This window comes from Arachis hypogaea, chromosome 18 (assembly GCF_003086295.3).
Source record: "Arachis hypogaea cultivar Tifrunner chromosome 18, arahy.Tifrunner.gnm2.J5K5, whole genome shotgun sequence".
Classification (NCBI taxonomy): domain Eukaryota; kingdom Viridiplantae; phylum Streptophyta; class Magnoliopsida; order Fabales; family Fabaceae; genus Arachis; species Arachis hypogaea.
Window position 1 is genome coordinate 131,615,761 of NC_092053.1, and position 20,051 is coordinate 131,635,811.

At 28.1% G+C, this 20,051-nt stretch overlaps 1 long non-coding RNA gene across 1 annotated transcript; it reads left to right on the plus strand.

Moving 5' to 3' along the window:
• Positions 1–1,443: 1,443 nt before the first annotated feature.
• LOC112772057 (uncharacterized) lies at positions 1,444–4,296 on the plus strand. The gene is made up of 3 exons (XR_003187331.3): positions 1,444–1,612; positions 2,332–2,465; positions 3,032–4,296. It is a non-coding gene; the product is annotated as an uncharacterized lncRNA (long non-coding RNA).
• The last annotated feature ends 15,755 nt before the right edge of the window (positions 4,297–20,051 follow it).

Consider the following 20,051-nt stretch of genomic DNA (forward strand, 5'->3'; position numbering starts at 1 on the left):
GAAGTTGTTTAGTTATAAACTTTGATGTTTGAAGTTGTTTGTGGACCTCTAATATTAAGTTATGGATAATTTATTATGTGAGATTTTAAATTTTATTAAGTTAGAAATTATTGAATTTATATATTTAAAATTATTTTTAGGTTTTTTAATAATTTTATTTAATATTTAATTAAACCGGTTGAACTCCGGTTGAACCCCGGTCGAACCAGTGAACCATTGAACCAGTAACCTCACTGATTTATTGACCGGTCTGATTCTCGCAACCTTGGTAGTTTCCTCAACGTCCGAGATGTAATTAAGAGTTCATGGTACAAATGAATAAACGGTGAGATAATTACAAAAATACATCTTGGAACACATCTTGATGTTGAGGGGGTAACTACAAAATAGAAGTATTTTGGATGCTGTGAGTCTGTGACCCCATTCTGTGACAAGGTGACTTAAATTAAATTATTAATTTTGCATGACTTAATTTTTAATTTATATTTTTATGATTCTAATTGAAATTAATAATTTAATTTATTATTTCAATAAAAAATATACCTATTCATTATTTATCAAAATGATCTTACTTTTTTTATTTAAAAAAATCTTTTTTAATTTATTTATTATGAATAAAAATTTTGAAAAGTACTCTCAAAAATACAAATAGATAACTCATAATCCGAAAACAGCTTTTTTTTATTAAATCCTTAAAATCTTTCTTAAATCTTATCTAAAGCCGTATAAAATTTTTTCTTTAAATCACATTATGTAAATAAAATTTTCGTCAATTTTTATTAGACAAAAATAACATCAACGTATAAAAAATAAACATATGAACACTTTTATTGAATTAGATTTTTTATTGGAGTTACAGAATATAAGAAATTGAACCCGGAATTTTGGTGGAGGTTAGGGAGCTTCGGTTTCTCTCTCTCACGGTAAGTGAGAAATGAACCCAAATGAAAAATGTATTGATGATGATGATTAGAGAAAATATTTGTGTTAATGGAAGGGTGATTTGTTATATTTATCTGAAATCTTTCTTTCTTTGGCTTCGGTTCTTTCTTTCTTTTTTTTCCAAATTCCATTCGATGGAAATGAATGGAAGAAACCTTTATATTAATAAGTAAATTGGTTATACATCACCCACGTTGTTTCATTTCTTTCTTTTTGTTCCTTTATGGCTTCGGCCAAAGAAGGAAATAATAATAATAATAATAATAATAATAATAATAATAATAATAATTTTTTTTTTAAATTTAAAATATCATAAAATTTAATTTAATTATTTTTTATAAAAATAAATGATGTATCTTTGTAATTATTTTAAAATTATTTATTTTAATAAATAAAATATTTATTTAATTTATATAAATAAAAAATTCGAAGTTGTTAAGAAGTCTATATATACAATTGCCATCCCACTCTTTTCTTCGTACCTTCTTTCTTTCTCTGTAGTTTAGCTACCTTCTGCAACCACCGTTCTTCTCTTCTTTCTTTCTTTCTTTTTAATATTTAATAATTTTATTTCGATCTTTCTAGCTCACTCAATACTTGCTGCCGTCCGGTCCTTTACAATTTACATATTCCATAATTGATCTCAATTTTCGAATTATCAAAGTTGCAGGTTATATATGTCTTTTCTTCCTACATCAAATTTTTCTCTCTATTTTCGTATATACTTATAAATGGACATTATATTTAAACATAAATTAAACTAAAAATTTATTTAAAAATACGATTTGATTTGGAAAGATGCCATTAAATTGAGTTTTTAAAATTTCAAAAAGTATTAATTTTGTTTGCAAAATCATTTTTTATTTTACTATATGAAAATAACATATTATATCATCAATCAATATTACATGGAGTACTAATATATTATTAAAGATAATATATTGGAAAAAATATTAATAGTGGATTGATGGGTAAAGATTAAGAATATATTATTTTAAAAATTAAATTAATGCTTTTAGGAACGAATACATTTATATAATTGTGGAAATATGTGTTTTTATTAAAATTTGAAAATATTTTAAATAATAAATAAGAATTATGTATAATTGTCTCTATTATGTTATTAAAGTTAATTCCATTGTTTTATTTTTTTATTTTATATTATATATATATATATATATATATATATATATATATATATATATATATATAGAAATATTACTGATAAAATTTTTTTGATCCGTGATTTTTTTTTACAAAAATATATTTACAATTTCATAAATCTTAAATTGGAACGTTTACATAGTTTATGAATAATATAGCATAAAAAATAAAATTGGCTGAGCATAGTAAAATTATATTGTTGGCTAATATTTTTTTATGAAACAGAAAATGGCACTATAATGGGTAGCATAGCAGGAGCTAAAGGAGAATCACCGATTCATAGAGTGTGGGGGATATTCCTAACTCTTGGAAACATTGCCTTTGCATATGCATATTCTACTATTCTCATTGAAATTCAGGTACATCATTTTTAATTTCTTATTCTCCGTTTTTAAAATAAAGATCGTTTTTCTACTAATTCATAAACTAGAAATTTAATATATTTACGTGAAATTACATCTCAATATATTAGTGTGGTGTTTGTTTACGAAAATAAGGATAATTTTGAAAGAATATTTGAAACGAAAAAGAATTAATTTTGTCATGCAAAATTTATGGTTTTAAAAAATATTTCTAATTATTTATTACTTATTTGTGTATATTTATATATATTATTTTATATATTTTTTAATAAAATAATTAATTATTAGAATAATCAAACTAAAGATAATAGAATAATAATAAAATCTATCGTAATAGAATAATCAAACAGTATAATCAAATTTTTTTATGAACACTAAATACATATTTCTATATAATAATTAATTGGTGGCTAACTTTTGTGTTAATGTAAGCATGGTCGAAGTATTTTACTTACTTCAAACAAATAAAAATACAAAGAACAACATTAAATATTGATTGGTTTGCAATGTTTGAGTATGTTTTGTCTCTTAATTAATAACACTTGCTGCTCTTCTTGAATCAGTGATTGGTGTCTTGCTTGACCTTTCCAAATTCAAGCCATTCAACTCACAATTATAGGACTCAAATTAAAGCTCTCTCTATATATATATGCCTTTGGTTTTTGTATTACTTGTTTAATTATTCATTCACTCATTGAGTGATTTTGTTATTATCACACAGTGTATGTATGTAAAGGAGGATTTGTTATTACATACTCAAGGAGGATGTTTCCGGCTGCTATAAAGGCCATAAAGTCTCCTAGCTTTACTCTTAAAACTGATGGAACACCATTTTGGCCTGAACCTCCTAACACATAGTTTAAGGTTGCAACAAAGTTTAATTTTCTGGGAAGTTGTGTCATTGGGGGAGTTAAAACATAAAACATAAAACCTTGGTTTCTCATCATAATTTCTCTTAACTTCTTCAAATTTTACCTCTATCTTCTTTAATTCTTATACATTCATATTTATCTTACAAAGTGCATGTACAAACAATAAATAAATAAAGCCTTATTTATTTTTGTGTTGGTCTTATTTTTCATAATAATTAAGAAACATGGTTGAGAAGGTTGCCGCCACCGCCACTACCACCACCAAGAACCACCACCAATCATTTGATCTCTCCATTGACATGCATCAGCAATGAGGCTCAATAATAATGTTATTACTTACCGGATCTTTTGATCGTCGTCAAACAACTTGGAGCCTTTTTGTTGATGCATGTCAATGGAGAGATCAAATGATTGGTAGTGGTTCTTGGTGGTAGTGGCGGCAGTGGCGGCAACCTTCTCAACCATGTTTCTTAATTATTATGAAAAATAAAACCAACACAAAAATAAATAAGGCTTTATTTATTTATTGTTTGTACATGCACTTTGTAAAATGAATATGAATGTATAAGAATTAAAGAAGATAGAGGTAAAATTTGAAGAAGTTAAGAGAAATTATGATGAGAAACCAAGGTTTTATGTTTTATGTTTTAACTCCCCCAATGACACAACTTCCCAGAAAATTAAACCTTGTTGCAACCTTAAACTATGTGTTAGGAGGTTCAGGCCAAAATAGTGTGCACTCTTTTTTGTGAACAATATAAAATTTGTTGGTTGTGTCCATGTAATAAAAATTGATATTTTAAGTTTGGGTTGTACTTTTTTATTGGTTTTATTGCTGATGCAATACATCAATTATTAGGATGTGGATACTGGATCATTATGCTATAGGCAAAGTTAAGTATGTAGTCGTTTATGTTTGATTATTTGTAGTTCACATGTTTGTGAAATTCAATAAAATGCAGTATAACCTCATTATTCTATATTCTCATTGTTTAAGGTTAAATAATTTGTAATTTATTATGGGGTTGATTTATAATCTTAGAATAGAGTAGCTATAATAGTATGAAGAAAAAAAGTAGACAAAATTCTTAGAAAATATATAAATCTTCAAAAGTGTATTTTTTAATATATTTTCCTTTTTGTTAAGGTTTACACTAAAACGTAGTAGCAGATGAAAAAAAAAAAAAACTAAGTTTGTACGAATTTTTAGTTTGTCTTTTTTTTTTTATTATTTTTAATTAGCAGATAAATAAAACTATAAGTCAAAATAGTTGTATTTTTAAATTATGTATTTCTTCATCATCTTAAAAGGAATATTTTTATTTATAGATGAAATAATGTTTGGTTTTTTAGAAATATTTAAGCTATTATATTTTGGTGATACTGAAATTTTATTGTTTCATTGGTTAAATATTATAGGGTGGATACGTAATTTAATTATTTTTTAATATATGGTTTTATAAAGATTTTTTAAATAAATAATTCTCTATTATTTTGTGAGTTATAGATTTTTTTTATCAAAAATAAAAAAAAATTTAGATAAATATAAAAAAATTATGCCATTTGAATTATAGGTTAAAAGAGATAAATTGTAACAATAGATATTTTAAGTTCCACGGGCCTTCAGCTAATATATGATATTACATATATGGTGAATTGGTCTTACGTTAATGGCTATATATGCTTTCCACGTCCTACTTTTACTTTTCACTTTCTCTTCTTTATATGGATAAAGAATTTAAATTTTACTATGTAAAAAAAAAAAATATGCATATATATATATATTCACAAATGAAGTCATGTAACAAAAAAATATTTCACTTCATAACTTATTATTTTAGGAAAAAAAATACAAATTATAGCATGTGTAGTATTTAAAATTCGTTCGAAAAGTTTTAAAAGTTATTTTTTTGAGTTTTTGATTAATAAAAAATAATAATATTAATATTTGGTGCAAATTTTAAAATTAAATTCTAACTTTTAAAAAATTATTTAAATGTTTATAGAGAAGTTATAAAAAATACTTCTCCTATAATAAATTTTTTTTTTATCATTCTTCTTGTAAAATAAGTATTTTTAAAATTAAAAAAATTAAATATAAAATAATTTTTTATCATTCTTCTTGTAAAATAAGTTTTTTTAAAATTAAAAAATTAAATTTAAAATAATTTATTTATAAATTATTTTTAATATAAATATTTATTATTTAAACTTTTGTTTTCAAAAAAAAAAAATTAAACGGTTTAAATCTTAATAAATTTATCCCTTTTATTTCATTAACCGTATCAAAATTAAACTCATTATGAACATATATCAAAATGCATTATCTTTTCTTTATCATACTATATGAGTAAGGCATATGATAGGGTGGAATGGCACTTTCTTTGGTTTATATTAGAGAAGTTTGGTTTTGACTCCCGGTGGATCATGTGAATTCGAGAATTAGTGACAAATGTTTCTTATTCTATTATTGTGGAAGGACAACCTTATGGTTTCTTCAAACCAAATAGAGGTATTCGACAAGGAGATCCTCTATCCCCCTATCTTTTTCTTTTCTGTGCAGAAGGTCTCTCCTTCTTGCTACACAAGGCAGAACAAAACAGACTAATTCAGGGTTTTCAGATACATAGGCGATGTCCTAAGGTCAACCACCTCCTATTTGCTTATGATTCCATCTTATTCTGTAAGGCTAATCCTGAAGCATGTTCAAATATCCTGCATTTATTAAATTCTTATGAAAGCATCAGTGGCCAGAGGGTAAATCTTAATAAATCTGCTGTATTCTTTAGCCACAACACTCCCTCCACTACTCGTACACTACTGGCTAACTCTATGAATATTAATCATATTGGGGTTCAGGATAAATACCTTGGTTTGTCTTCTACAGTCTCTAAATCGAAAAAGGCTTCTTTTAGTATGATCAAAGAAAAGGTTCGGAAAAGAATCCAAGGGTGGAAGCGCAATCTTCTTTCGTCAGGTGGTAGACACGTATTATTTAAGGCAGTGGGAGAAGCTATTCCTATTTATACATTGTCTTGCTTCAAATTGCCTGATGGTTTAATTTCGAAAATTCACTCTCTACTTTCTCAGTTCTGGTGGGGACAAAAAGGTTCTGAAAGACGGATGGCTTGGATTAGCTGGGACACTATGACTCGCCCATGAAAAGAAGGAGGTCTTGGATTTAAAGATCTCAGAATCCAAAATCTGGCGCTTTTAGGCAAACAGTTTTGGCGACTTGTAACACAGCCTACTTCCTTATTATCCAAAATCCTAAAAGGTAAATACTTTAGCAATGGTAATGCTATAACGGCAGAAATTTGAGTCTCACCTTCCTGGGGATGGAGGAGCATACTGGAAGGCCGAAAGATTGTTAAAAAAGGTCTCAATTGGGCTGTGGGTACTGGTGAGAATATCCGAACCTTTGAGGATCCTTGGCTGCCTCCTCCGTATCCTTTAATGATTTCTGACATGCCAAATAGACAGGCTATTTCTGAGTTGGTTCCAAGAGTTAAAGATCTAATTACTGAAGATAGGAATTGGAATCAGAATCTCATTCAAGAATTATTTCCCCAAGACGTTGCAAACAGGATTTTGTTAGTTAAAATTCAGCAGAGTAGGGATAAATTGCAATGGGAATTGAACAAATCCAAGCAATATGATACAGTTTCAGGTTACAGAATTGGCTATTTATTTTACCATCCGCCTCTGGAGCTTTGCCCTAATTATATGCAGCAGAAAAAGCCGTAGATTGATCTATGGAAGTTGAACTTGCCTCACAAAATTAAGCTATTTATCTGGAAAGCTCTCCATGGCCGACTTCCGGTGCTTGCTCAGATTCATCACCGCATCCCATCTATATCACCAATATGCCCCTGCTGTCATGAAGCAACGGAAACAGTCACTCATTGTTTGATCGATTGCTCTAGAATTAAAGACGTATGGTCTCAGAGTTATCTTCGTGACTGTCTTCCCCCTCAGAGTTCTAACGACTTTTGGACATGGTGGACTGCATCAACAGAGATACTTAACCCGTTGAAGAATGCTGACCATAATCCTCAATTGCTTGCCATCATTTGCTGGAACTACTGGAAAGCTCGCAACCAATTGATTTTTGAAGGTTCTACTTCTATGCCGTCTGCCATTCTAGCAAGCTCTGTCAAGTTGCTCCGTGAAATCCAAAGAACTCCCAGTTTAGGTCGTCATCTCCATGAGGTAAGCTCTTAGTTGCATTCAATTGGATTTATCATTCTTTCTTCTTTAAGATTTTTCTTCGTTTTTCGACCACGCACCGTTGAATGAATACCTTCAATGTAGTGTTTTTGGGAAATCCCCACCTTTTATTATGCTGTCCTGCTTTTGGACATCTTTATATTTCATTTTTTAATAATTAATGAAATATAACCTATTATCTTTGGAAAAAAAAAAATATAGGCTTTTAAAAATTATTGTTGTGCTACTCCGACGTGTTTATGCTGGGTTAAGACAAAACTTTTTCATAACAATACGATGAAAAATGTCATAGGGTACATAATTAATTTTGCAGTGTCAGAGGTCAATATTCATTTTTATTACTCTGGTCATGATCCTCAATTATGAAATCAATTCCAATTATTTGCTTTATAGAACTAATAACCATCATGTCTCTTTTTTTAATAGTTTAAATAAATCTTCAATTAAGAGTGATAATTTATGACAAGTCTAATGAATAAAAAGCTATACTCTATTTTTTTAAGAATTTATCTATTTTTATTTCATTTAATTTAAGAAGAAATATTTTTAAGAATATTTAATATATCATTATTACTTTATTTGTAGAGTATGGGGTGAATTTAAAATCTTATTCATAAATAAAAAATTTAATAAGAAAAACTACTATTATGTTAATATTATATATATTATTATATATTTTCTAATTTGTTCTATGAATTAATTTAATCAAATCTATTAAGCATTCTTCTTTTTACAAGCCTATTTTTTTTAAATGTTCATATAAAGAGATAAACAAACTAGATTAATTCATTTTGACGATCTAATAAAATAATATTTTAAATAATAGATGTGAGTCAAATGTAATATAATATGTCTAGAGGACTAGATACAAGGAGTAGTGAGTGCTACTCAAGAACGAAGTGAATAAATTAAAATAAAAATTCACGCGTGAAGTTAACGTAAGTGAAATTGACTACTGTACCTGAGTTTTTATCGTAAATTAAAGCATTCTTATTTTTATTTTATAAATGAAATTGGATTATTATTATTATTATCATTATTATTGTAACAAAATAAAACACACCTAAAAAGAGTGTGCGCTCCAAGCACTATGACACAAAACACTTCTTCCCGGCCATGAAAAGAGAAACAACAATGCTGGTAACCAAGAGAATATCAGACAAAAACCAGCAAAATATTTTTAGGTGAATTAAAAATTTTTACGTGGATAGTATTTATGTTAGATATTAGGATATTTTTTTTATTAAGTATTAAAATATTTTTTTTTCATATTAAATAAATACTCTTTTATATATTTTATAAAATTTTTTATATACTAAGAATTGAGATTATTGGAAACAGAGTTTTGTAATTTCTGTTCCTAATTCTCCAACGTATCATTCAAAATTTTAATTTGGGGTGAAAAGTAATTAATATCAAATATTATAAATTAAAAACAAATAAAATTAATTAAATATAATTATAAATTAATTAAATTGTTTACTTTTTGACTGACCATCTCTTCGTTTCATATCCTTTTCCAAAAAAAAAATTAAAGGATTAGTCAAAGATTATTATTATCTTCTTTCTCATAATTTATATGTACGGATGTCCAGCCGTTTTATTACCTTCCATATATAATTTGTTTTTGGGATTAATGATTAAAGCTAGAGCCTAGAAGTATTTTACGCAGGTAATAATTTTAAGCATAGTTATGAGAATAGAATCGAATTAGTTAATTTTAATCAGAAATTAATTATTAAATTAGTCCAGTTTAAGGTAAATATCACTTGTTAGCGAATTAGTTAAATTGAAAAAAATCAGTAAATACGAATAAACCGGTTAAACCAATTTGATTTTAGTCACTAAAAAAAAAAACCAATTTGATTTTATAGTGATTAATTATATAAAAATAATAAAATATAAAAAATTATATATTTTATGCATAAATATAATATTTTACTATATCTGATTCAAACCATGTAGACTTTTTATTGAATCTTTAAATATTTTATACATAAATTAATTGATTCGATTTTAAATAATTTATATGAAACATTTTTAAATTTCACTAATAATATTACATGTAATTAACAAGATTGATGATAAATAATCTTCCTTCCGAATTCTCATATTATTAATAAATTCTATAATATATTTGGTGGAATAACTCTGTTAGAATACAATAAAAAATCTAAATAATGTGAATAATGAACTTTAAATTTAGTCCAATACATAAAAAAAATAAAAAAAAATTCACAAATTATCTAAATAAAAAATTCATTTAGTTATTCCCAAAAAATAACCATTCCAAACTCTAATTTAACAAAACATTTTACTCTAGTACCCTCTCCTTTCTCAACCGACTGCCACCTCACCTTCGTCAATAATCATCCCACTTTATCGTTGCTACAGCTTGGTTTGCCACACGCCGTCACCGGTATCGCTCACCCCTGTCTAATGAATTAAACATCCAACATATTTTAATTATATATAACTAAACACAATCCAATCAAAATAATTATCCACTATACATAATAATTAAAATAATTATCCGCATAACTATTAAAATGACCATCCTAAACTAGCCATTGAAATAATTTCGTGGTGGTGAAAGATCGATGCACCCTTGCGGTGCCACACTAAACCCTAAACGGCTCACACTTCCCTCCCATCAGTATCTTCTTCTGCCACGCTCTGCCATCGCCCTAACCACCCTCAGCTGCCACACTAAACCCTAAACGGCTCACACTTCCCTCCCATCAGTATCTTTTTTTGCCACGCTCTGCCATCGCCCTAACCACCCTCAGCTGCCACACTACAACCACCTTCCTTCTTCTTCTGGCTGTGATGATCGAACGGCAGCAACACCTTGCTGCTTATGTTGTTGCGCAGCTTCTTTGGCGCCGCCAACAGAGACTTTGGCGGCCACGTCCTCATCTCAATTTTCCAATCATCATCGTCAAAGCCTCCGTCTGTCACGATTTAGGCCACGTGAATTTTGGTTTGGATTTAAGGCGGTTGGCACGTTTTGTAAGGAGAGAGAAGACGGCGGTTATTGCTATAAGGAAGCCGTTGGAGCGGTTATGCTTCAGAGAATCTGAGGATTTTGAAACGTAAATCATGGCGCAAACCAATAACCCTTTCTTAAATTCTTCTCTTTAGTAGGTTATGCTGGATCTCTATATATTGGATGCACTGAACTTCTTCGCAGAGCTCATCCGCCTTTGCTACCGAGAAAGAGCTGCGTCAGCTGAGGGTTCGGCGGTGGGGTGCAGCAGCGTGAGGTTATGATGAGATTATGTAGTGTAAATGCGTGTAAATGTTAATTCTAATTTTTTAAATTTTAAAATTTAAAATTAAATAATTAATTATTTAATTTTTAATTTTAATTTTATTTTTTTTTAATTCATTATTAACATTGTTCACAATTAAACGGATATAAATAAAGACTCCAGGGCTAGGGCTGCATCTAATTAAGTCATTAATAAATTGTGAAAGAGTAGAAAATGGATATAAATATTTTTTTTGCTAATCATGTTTTAGTTTTCACAAAATTATTATACACTAAAAATTAATTATACATGTGTGTTGTTTATGTTAGAAGGAGAAAAGATTAGAGAAAATTATGTGTTTGTTATATATCTAATTGAGTTATGCTATGTGTATACTAAAATTAGCCATCAGTATAAAATAAATATTGAAATATAAATATACATTAAAAATAAATTAAATCACACATGTATTTATACACAAATACATTTGTAGCTGATTTTAGTGGCTGATTTTGATGTACAAATAATATTTTTGTATCTAATTATCTATTATATATACACCATCAATATATAATTTACAATCCGTTTATAGGTGTTAAATAAATAAAAATAGCCAATGAGTTATAGCTAAAGTGACATAATCTCCTCATACTCATCTAAGAGTTTGTGGATTCGAGTCTTTCTATTTTTAATAAAAATTAAAAATAAAAATATATCAAAAGGATAATTATTGTCTAATAAATTCAAAATATAAATACAAATACAAATATCAATTTAACTAATATTTAAATATTATTCAAATAAATTTATATATTTTTAATGTATATTTTATATTTTAATATATATAATTTCAAATGGTTGATTCAATGAATGATTTTAAGCTTGTGTATTTATATAGTTATAGTTTTTAATATATTTATTTTTTAAAATAAATTGATAGACAAAACTTCAAAACTCAATAGGTATACGTAGTTGTTTCTCTTATAAGAATATTTAAATAAGTGTTGCTTGCCCTCACTAATAAAATCCACAATGAAATAATATGATAAGAGTGGTAGTATATCATAATTTAAGGTGCTTTTGTTTCGGGGTATTTTTTAAAATTAAAATTTAGTTTTTATATATTTGTTTAAATTTTGTACACTGTTTTCATCTCTACTAATTGAAAAGAATTTTTTTTGAGTAATTTTATACATTTATGTTCTTTTATGAATGAACTAAGTTTAACTAAATTAAATAATAAAATTTGAAATAATACTAGTTATAATAATTTTTATTGTGTTTGATCAACTTAATTAGATTTTATTAATAAAAAAATTTGAATGTATAATTTTTTTTTTTTTATCTTTACTATCTTTGCTTAAAAAAAAAAAGTCGTTGAGATTTACAATTAAAAATGATAATTTTAAAATTGAAAATAAATATAACTAGTCGATCACCTTAGAACATGTTCCTAACCACATAATTATATAAGTAATAACAGCTGTAACATTAAGCATATATAACTTAAAAAACTATGCCATCATATATAAGAATGTTGATCAGTTTTTATTATCAAATGTTACGTATGATAAAGTAATTTCATTAAGTAACTAGTACTAAAAGCAAAGTCCTATTTTGTAGAATTTGCAATGAACTAATAAAATAGGAAGAATATCAAAAAATAAATGTACTAGTAAGTGAAGGAATAATAAGAAATTACAACGGAAATATTGACTAGATTAATTTTGTTCTTTTTCCTTTCATTTTTTTCTCTTTCTTATCTTTTATTTTTTTAAAAATTATTTCTTTTAATTTTCTATTGAATAAAAAGAGTTGATTTTCCCTAATTAAGTGGGTAAATTAATAAAATACTATCAGAACATTAGTAATTAGAGCCAATCAAATGAACGAAAAACAAAATTGAAGTAAAAACACATATGTATTTGTTATTGTCTTTTTATAATTCTACTAGAATGTCAATTTATTAAATTTTTATCAAAAATACTATTTGTATATTAAAATTAATTATTAAAATTAATTATTATATATACATATATAATTAATTTATTTTTAATATATATTTTATATTTTAATATTTATTCTATTTTATAACTAATTTTAGTATATATATATATAGACACACACTTATTAGGGCTGAATTTAATTTAGAATAATTTACATAAATAGATCATTTGAAAAATAAATTTATACAAATACAATCTTTTAAAATAGGTTATATTCGTGTTCTGAATGAATTATACGTAAATCGCGACATCCTACCACGGTTTAAAAATTACACGTAACTCATTATAGACTATTGCGGATTACGTTCAAAACACACACAAGTATAATCTGTTGTACCCTATTGCGGATTGTGACTAAAATGCAAGCCATAAACCGCTGCACTCTGTCGCGGTTTATGAAAGAATGGTGAAGCATAATTTGCTAGAGGCTGTTGTGATTTACGTGTTGCAGCATTATAAAACCGTGATATATAGCCAAGGTTGCAAGAGCCAGACAGGTCAATAAACTGGTAAAGTGACTGGTTTATTGGTTCAATAGTTTGATCGAAATTCAACCAGAGTTCAACCGGTTTAATTGAATATTAAATAAAATTATTAAAAATTAAATATATAATTTCAAATATTTAAAAAATATCATCAATCATCAATAAAATTATTTCAGAAAATTTAACAAAACTCCATCAACTATCATCCGTTAAAATTTAACAAAACCATTCACCACAAGTTCCATACTAATTGGACTAGGACAAACCACAAACGTTTTAGTCCATGCCAACAATGTTCCAAGCAGGTACTTCATGGCTGCAAGGGTCTTCATGGATGCTCCAATCTCAGTTGACAATAAACCACCACAACTATATTCCAATACAAAGGCATCTCAAACACTGTGATCCCTTCTCTTCCTCAACTTCAACTTCCTACTAGAAATGACTCAGCTTTTGCACTGAGTCTCAACAAGAAACTCAGAAGCCTAAACTCTGATCAATACCCTGCTCTTGTTTCTCTCAAAGTTGATAGAAACCTCTTCTACACTATTGGTTTAGGCATGAATCCTTGCCCTACGTGTGTTAATGGAACAAGACTAGTTGCTTCATTGAACAATGTCTCATTTGTGATGCCACAAACTGCACTTCTTCAAACTCACTATTTAAACCTCAAGTGCGTTTTCAGAACTGATTTTTCTGATAGGCCTTCAAAACCAACTATACCAGTGCGTCGCTAACGGCAAATCTTGCCACCTTAACGGGGACACGGCTTAGCAAGATTGCCTTCAATTCTTCGGCGGAGCTGGTTTTGCAAGATACCAATCTCCTCTCAATCAGCAATCCTCATCAATCAGCAAAAAAAGTATAAAACAAGAAAATCTTCAAAAATAATTTCTTATAATTCAAAAATAGAAAAAATCAGAGAGTCCAAAAACAAAAAAATTAAACAATTAATCCAAACTCACCAATCATACCACCACCAACTCTAACTCAGAAGTCAGAACACAACAAACAGAAAACAAAATAGCAACTCAAGAATAAAATTTCAAAAAATTATGAACAAAATTAATTTAGCAAACTCCACAAACTCCTCAGTAAAACTAAAATCAGCAAACTCCCTAGTAAAATCAGCAAACCCGGCAGAAAATTATGAAAAAAATTAACTCAGCCAACTCCACAATAAAACTAAATCAGCAAATAATAAAAAATAATACAGAGAAAGGGGAGTGACGAATTAACTCAGCAAACTACACCGCATAAATAATTAACTATTATCACAATGCTTATCGGCGGCGAAGAGGAAGGGGAGTGACAGCGACTATAGAGGAGACGGCGCGACACCGGCGAACAGAGAGAGAGAGAGAGAGAGAGAGAGAGAGAGAGAGAGAGAGAGAGAGAGAGAGAGAGAGAGAGAGAGAGAGAGAGAGGAGGTGCGGTGGCTGTGGGTTCTGCGAGGCTGTGGGGATTGCAGGGCTGCGGTGGGTGCGGTGGCTAGGGTTCTTTTCATCTCTAGTCGTAGAAGGTCCTGGATGCCAAGAGCCCTCCAAGCAGCATCTTTCTCCGATTCGAGACGCCTGTGTCAGGTCCTGAAATCAGTCCCTCGTGGAGTAATTTTAGGGTTGTTCCTGAAAGATTTTTGGGGGTTAATGAAAGAAAAAAATGATGAGGTTCTGGTTGATTAGAAAACTTTTCCCTTGTACATTGGGAAAGTAGTGAAGACGTTTGTTTGCTCACTCCAAATTTTGAATAGGGCCAACAAAATAATGGGTTTCGCTGCCAATGTTAAAAGGAATGAGAATCCTAGTGTCATCAATTTGAGGTTGAGGGTCTTTGATAATTTCATCATTAATCTGGTTAAGTATCTATAAGGTTGGAGGAGCCTGAGGTTGAGCCATAGGACCTTTGCCTTTGTCTTGATCAGCAACATGAGTTGGGAGGAGGCCATTGTCAAGTGAAATGAGAAATGGGAAGAGAAATTGCAGTTGCAGAGTAAAAGAATGTCCAAAGGTGAAAAAGAAATTGGAGTTTCAAAAAGTAAGAATTCAGAAGGTAAATGATAGTAAGAAAATTTAATTTAAAGAGGGGTTGTTTCCTAACTGTTGTTACAGAGAAGAATCCAAAAAGAAGAGAAAGATTATGAGCCATGGGAGACGTGTCAAAAGAGTGAAAAGTTAATGGGAAAGTGAATGGCATTTATGACTAATCAAGATGATTCCGGTTGATGATTAAGTCAGGATTAAGTGTTTTGTCTACCAAAAATAATTTCGAAAACAAAACACATTAATCCTAGGGGGCAATTTGTTAGTAAAAAATAATTGAATTCGAAAAAGGAGGTTATTTGAGTTGTCAAGTAAGCTTTCGAAGGGAAGTTGGTGTCGAAGGAGACGTGTCTTGAGACATTAAGTAAAAGTTCGATTAATCGAGGAGTTATTTGACAAAGAAGATCGAAGATTTTTGAAATCGAAGGTTATTCTGCAACCGTGACATGGTTAGACAAAAGAGCGGGAATGGTTATCCACGTTTTCGCGCACATGGAAGTTTCATTTCAAATTGACTGGTTAAAGAAATGGCTATAAATACTAGAAGGCTCGAAAATATAGGGGTTGGAACTTTGCTTCAAAAATTATTCACTCACATCCCAGCAACTTTCTGAGTCTACTTCGAGTTAATCTTCTGTAGGGTTCCTTCCACATGTCTTTACTTTCCATTTACATTTTCTGCAAACTTTACTTTTCTTGCAAATTTACTTTTCAAAAAACATTTATTTTACTTGTTCAATTTTACGTTTCGAAATCTTTATTTTTCATGTCAAAAGCCCTTTGATTCGATCTGAGGCATTTTACTGCTTTGTTTAAATTCAATACAAACCATTTCAATTCTAGTCAATTTTATCTTCAAAGTTTTTATTTATCCCTTGTCAGGTTCTTCCTTTAATTATCGTCAAATTCGAGGATCTTTGATACACTCTTAAAAAACTGGTACTCGCAAAAGAGGAGTTGGTTTCGCTCTCAGACCATTAGAATCGAACAACCATCGATTTGCTAAAAATCGATAAAACACTATATTAAATTTCTGGGAGAAGAGTAGAATAAGAAGATAATATTATATGTAAAGTTGTTGTGTTGAAGTTATTTTTACATGATACAAGAGTCATCCTATTTATAAGGATATTACCAACTAACTTCATAAATATTCTATCTACTAACTACTAGTCATTACTATCTTAACTCCCAATTACTAACAACTCTGATAATATTTTAATAGATATTGTAGTATTGAATATTTTATGTCTATTTTTATATTAGTTATCTTAAAAAATTGAGACTTAATTGTTGTTTAAATATTAGTGGATATAATTCAAATTTTTATTTTAAATTTTTGAATATTTTATATTTTTATTTAGGTAGAATCATTTATGATTTACTGATTGAATCACTAATTTAATGACTTAATAGTCTGATTTGATTATCGATTCAGTTCTTATAACTATAAAAAAATTTTATTAGCCACTGAATTAGATTAATATTCTTATTATTAAACATAAATAAGGTGGCTAGTTTAATTGTCTACTTAAACAAATGTCAAAAATTCGAATCCACTTTATAAAACTTAGATTTATAATAAATTAGTCTTAAATTGGGTCTCTTCAACTATGGCGCTAGAGACAGCTGGATCCTCAAGCAGTTGCTGTTTAAAAGTTTGAGATTAGCAAGCTCTTATGTTCATAGTCCCCATGTTTGGGCAATAACGCGGACATTACACTAAATTCTCAGTGCGAGATAGCATGCTCCTAGAACACTATGGTGGGTCATGCTCCACAAGATTGTTTCCAAATTATGATATGTTAAGTTGATCCTGCAGAAAGAAGGTGGTTAAGTTGATTATATTTTGCTTCAGAATACCCAGTTTATTATGGCAATGGTTTTTAGTAGTTAAATTTTTTATGTAACAAAAAAAATTCACTTTATCTCATCTGTTCACATTATAATTTAGAAAAGGGAGAGTATGGGGAGTCAATGAAATATTTGTACAATGCGTACAATGGAGGTTTAGAGAGTATTAGAGATATAACCATTAGTGTTACCTTTTTCCATCAGCGTAAGCTTCTGGAATGAGTAGTATCATGACATGGTATCAGAGCTCTAGATCCGAAAGATAATTTTTGGAATGAGTGGTTTTATGACATGAGATGTTTATTATCCCTAATACCTGAATAGTTATTCTAAATATTATGAGTAATGTTCATTTTATAACTCATATAGCCCATTGTACACATTGTACAAATAAGCTATTGGCTCCCTAATAGAACTCTTTAGAAAATTGAAATTGAATAAAAAAAAATTACTTTACCTTTTTATCTAATTTTTTTATACAATAAGAAAGAGTTTTACTCATCTTTAATTATCTATGCTATAATTTCATCACAAAATTCTTAAAAGTTTTTTCACTTCTCTAAGCTGGTTGAATAATGACTTGTTCACCTAGTATATATAGTAGCACTCTTTGTTTATATCCTAAACGTTAAATTTTCTGTCGTCAATAATTCATTTGTTATAATGTATTAAATTTGATAGTATAACATAATATGATACCACTATTACATACAATTATGTTACGGTTTAATTATTCTATTGACTAAATTTATAATTAGATTTATATATTTTTTTATTTAATTGAATTTTTATATTATTTTTAATTTTATAATTAAGTTATTTTAATGTCAAAAATATTAAAATTAACGGAATATTTTCTCATAAAATATGTGATAAAAATTTAATTAAGTTTTTAATTGTAGATATTTTTAATTTATGAAAAAAATATTTAGTTAATTCTAATATTTTTTGTATTAAAAAATTTAATTTTAAAATTAAAAATAATATAAAAACCTTAATTAAAATAAAAAATATAAAAATTTAATTATAAATTTAATAAAACTATAAGAATTAAAAAAATAATTAAACCTTATGTTATCGACGACTTATCAAAACCGAAGAAGTTATCAACGGCCAAGTCAGAGTCATCCGTAAACCGAGCCAAATATTATTTTTTATGCAATGTGCAAGTTTTAGTTGCTTATAAAGAAGAAATAAAAGTAGCAACACAAAACAATGTACAGAGGAAGAAGATTTAATTTAATTTAAGTCCTATTGTATCATTTAATTATTTCAATAGCATTTACATGCATACAATGTGATAATAACACTGAATGAGTGAATGAATGAATAATTAAACAAGTAATACAAAAACCAAAGGTATATATATATAGAAAGCTTTAATTTGAGTACTATAATCGTGAACTGAATGGCTTAAATTTAAAAAGGTTAAATAAGACACCAATCACTAATTCAACAAGAGCAGTAAGTATTACTAAGAGACAAAATATATTCAAACATTACAAACCAATCCATTTCTCACTTCATTTTCAAATCTTCATTTGTTTGATGTACATCTCCACAGAAAAATAAATTGTTAAGGGCCAAAATCTTAATGCTCCAATCATTCTCAATATGTCATTAAAAAATAGAATCAACATTGATATAAAAGTTATTATCACAACAAAAATTGATATCCAAATTAGTCTCAATTTGTTTAGTTTGAAAGAGGGTAAAAATGGTATTTTCACCTTGTGTTCAGTTTCAAAATTTGGCTATCTTTTAGACGCATGTTATTCAATAAAGACAAAGAGGAGTTGGGAATAAATTTGGTATACTCCCACAAGATGAATGACTATTACTAAATTTGCAATGTCAATAAACCAAATTAGTTTATCAAATATCGTGAGTAAATTTTTTGGTGTTAAATCTCCAAATACACCATAATCTATGCATCCACAACGGACATTGAATATTGTTGTTGTTGCAACACTTATCTTTGAAACAATCATCATTGTTTTTAGTTCAAATAAAAATTTTATAGTGTCATATTTCATTAGAGCCATATTATTGTATACTAATCAATTTATAGAGAATAATCAAAAGACATACATTAAAATTTGTCCTATAAATTTAGTGTTGTCGCTTAGATTGCTAGAGTGTTTAAAAAAAAATTTGATTATACAGTTTGATTATTCTATTATGATAGATTTTATTATTCTATTATCTTTAGTTTGATTATTTTAATAATTAATTATTTTATTAAAAAATATATAAAATAATATATGTAAATATATACAAATATATAATAAATAATTAACAATATTTTTAAAAACCATAAATTTTGCATGGCAAAACTAATTCTCTTTCGTTTTAAATATTCTTTTGAAATTATCCTTCTCTTCGTAAACAAACATCATATTAATATATTTAGATGTAATTTCACGTAAATATATTAAATTTTTAGTTTATTAAGAATCAGTAAAAAAACTACCTTTATTTTAAAAACGGAGAATAAATTAAAAAAGATGTACCTGAATTTCAACGAGAAGAGTAGAAAATGCATATGCAAAGGCAATGTTTCCAAGAGCTAGGAATATCCCAGCACTCTCACTACAAGAAAAATTGGTTTTATCGACAAATTTTTAGTGGTCATAACACAATGGTTATTATTAATTTTGTTTAAATTATGTTTTAGTGGTAATTATACATTTGTCATTTGTTTCGAAAGTTATCTGAAACCGGATGATAACTGGGCTGGTGTGTAAAGCCCAAGAATTCAAGGAGGGTGATCTCCGACTTGTTCTACGACAAGGAGTCACCGTCCGAGTAGTGTGTGAGCAGATGGGGGTGGTACCTGCAAG